The sequence below is a fragment of the Podarcis filfolensis genome, assembly GCF_964270895.1.
Source record: "Podarcis filfolensis genome assembly, chromosome: 3".
NCBI classification, from domain to species: Eukaryota; Metazoa; Chordata; class Lepidosauria; order Squamata; family Lacertidae; genus Podarcis; species Podarcis filfolensis.
Window position 1 is genome coordinate 57,785,444 of NC_139606.1, and position 3,486 is coordinate 57,788,929.

Genomic DNA, 3,486 nt, shown 5'->3' on the forward strand with positions numbered 1-3,486 from the left:
GTGGTAGTCCAAAGCTGATATGGTGTCAGGAGACAAAGGGAACATTGGGTCCTGTGGATTCACAGCTATTGTAGAACACTCCATTTTGCCCTACACTGTCACTAAGAACACCACTACTGGAATTTCCAGTGGGTGTCTTGGGAGGCCACTGGAAGTGTTGGTGTCTTGCCCATAGCCCATTTTGTTCATCTACTAGCTCCTTACATAACCTTTGGCTTTGACCCTTTAGGTTTCTGTGATTTTATGGACGGCTCCTTTGCAATTAACATATGCAATAGCTGACTATCAATAGTGTTCGGTACTGAAAATGGAAGTCTAAGAACTGGAACTCCCCCAGTCTTTCATTCTAGGTACAGTCTTTGCTTCAATTCTTGGTGGCCACCACTGAGCACTACCTCCTTTCACATTTAACATTGACCTGCATAGACATTGTAAAGTATCAACAAGTGTTATAACTAGCTATGTGAACCCAGTACCATTTATACATGAAGTAAATGACAAGCAGGCCTCCATAGTAAAGCCACAATCATGGCAGCATGAAAGAGATTCCTGACCTATCCATTAAATACAGCTGAATAGCTACTGCACAAAATAGAAATCTCTTTTGTTATAAGCATATCTGTAAGTGCCAGGGTACTGTGTATCATTTGGTGGTTATTAGTCATTTCTGGTAATACCGTCTTCAATAAAAACACAAACCTAAGTTTGTGCTTCTGCACAAAGCTATTCTTTCCCTGGTCTGTTCTCAAGCTTAACATCCATGGGATCCCCACATAAGAAGTGGCAGCTAACTACTTGGGTTACACATAAATAGGGGCCTGGTTATAGATGAACATCACAGTACAAACCTCATTTTAATCAGCCTGTTTGCACATGGATCTTTTGCAGCTCTGAAAAAATACTCTATTTATCTCCATATGTACTAAAAAAACAAGAGATGATACTCTTTAAAGTACAGTTCTCCATCCACAATAAAGCAATTTAAATAATTTATCCTAGTCCCATAATGTGAACTAGTTTAATAAAAGGCAGCTGATGTTTTAGGTCAGGAAAAGCGAGGGCTCCAAGGAAGAGTATACCTCTAAGCAGGGCTTTTTTCCAGCCGGAATTCAACGGAACTGAGTTCTGACACCTCTCAGGTGGTTGCCATTGTGATTCTAAGAAGTGGGAAGTGTTTATGGTCAGTTCCAGCACCTCTTTTTCTAGAAAAATAGCACTGCCTCTAACATATTGCCAGTTTTGCAGCTATCAATGTGTTTCACAAAGCTGTGGGACATTGATATATACTGATATTGAACATGCTCTATTTTGCACCCTGGCACCATGCCTTCATGTCAACAATGCTGCTGTATCAAGCAAAATGAAGGACGGCTCTAATAACACTTTCATCAGGAATGATTCTATAAATTAAGTGAATTCAGAGAGCCTAGCTGTAGTTATTTTGGATTCTCTGTGCAAGCCTCCAGCAGGGATTCACAATCCTTGGCTTGCCTTTATAACAAGCCAAAAATCATGCTTGTTATGACTCACCATGCTGAGAGATGAGCAGGGTCTTACTTCATATCACACCATTCTCCAAGCTAGGAGGTCAGTGGGCGTGGGGGGACGCTTGCTGCTTTCCAAGAGTCTCCAAGGCTCAGTTGTTAGCTGTTGAGCACCTGCTCTTCTCAGGAGAAGCACATATATTCTTCCTCAGTATTGCACTCAATAGGTTGGAAATGTGCTCACCAGTGATATGTTTGTCTATGAGCACTTCAGTTTTTCTTGATAAATTGAGTTATAAAAAAGCTGTGCTGCAGAAAGCTTGAGTCAAGAGGTTGCCATGTTTCACCCACCACTGCAAATGTCTTGCTGTAACAGACTTTATGATTTGTCACAGCTTTGTATGCCGAGTGTATCACCAAAAAGAACAAAACAAATAAAACAAATCTGCACTCCTCTTTGCTGGATCAACTGCTATCATTACTGGCTCTGATAAGGTCTATTCCCCACCCCGCCTCCCAGGTGACATAAAAAGAATAACAGTAGGGTCATCATTAGAAAGGAAGAACTACAAATAATAGTATTACAAACAGAACAGAAGTAATGACTTGTTTGACTCAAAGTTCTTGCAGTCCTAACACAAATATGAGGAAGTTTATACTATAGAAACTACAGCTTTAAATGCATCAAGGATATTGTATACAAAACCAATTTACTGTTTCCACAAAGCAGCTAGATACTGGTTTTGGCACTTTGAATGCAATTGAAAGTTTGCAGATGCAAGTCATCTTGGAGATGCTTTTTTGCATAGGCTGAAAAAGGTAAGGTCAATTAAGTTAACCAGGAAATCCATCAAATATGTCTTTGATCCATATATGCCTAGACACCATCACTGATATTTGCAGATACAGCATAAGATTGTGTGAAAATCCGTTTTACATTTAACAATGTGTCTGCCAACTTTATCTACACAAAGACCTAAGATGAAGGTGAGATGTTCTTGCACTTAATACAAAATCTTATAGCACCTTCAAGAATAACAAATGCATAAGCTTTTGTAGATGAAATCCACTTAATCAGATACAATGTGGACTTGGGTTCATGAAAGCTTATGGCATAATAAATTTGTTGGTTGTTAAGGTGCCTCAAGATTCTTTGTTTTTGCTGCAACAAACAAACACAGTTCACCTTTCTGGTGTAAGTTTGAGATGGTTTAATAAGCTGAAGGCAGAAGCTTTGGGGCTGTGCATGTAGTGTATGAGCTCACTGAGTACCACCTAGATGAAGTTTGAGGAAAGCTATACTGTTACTTATTTTAGTTCTGACCTGGCCAATTCTCAGTGTACATGTACACAGGGCTAAAGTTGCTTTTAGGTTAAACCTATTTTTGATCAAACTATGTCAAACTTGGGCATGATTGTTTCCAAGAGCTTTGAACTGGAGACATCAACAACAACAACCAAACCCATTTGAAAAGGATATCATCTTACATCCATCTCAGGTCTTTGCAAGGATAAACTTGGCTAAAATGCTGCACTTGCCTTTCAAAATATTATGCCCGTACATAACATAATGCACATGAAAATAATGCATTCAGTGAAGATGCTTTGAAAGAGTAAGTTTAATTACTACTCCAAGTATGATAGCTCTTACTACGAGAGAGAGGAACATCTTACATATACTCACTGGGATGCAAATGTCTCCCGGCTGATTTGCAGACTTCCATATGCATACAGCCTCCATGTGCAATATGCAGCAAGTTGCTGGAAGGGAAATATATATACATATATATTTACCCTACCTGGGACTAAGCTCCCAGCATTTCTTCCATTTTTCAAGAACAAATTTCCCTAATCTCCACTTTAGCTATGATCAGAGTATAGGGGGCTTATAATCAAACGTCCCAGAAAGTTAATGCCCACTGAGTTGATACAATTCTTAACAGTTTCTCCCAAATCCCTGTTTGGCAGCAGCTGTTTGTTTGGAAAAGAAAGATCAAAACCA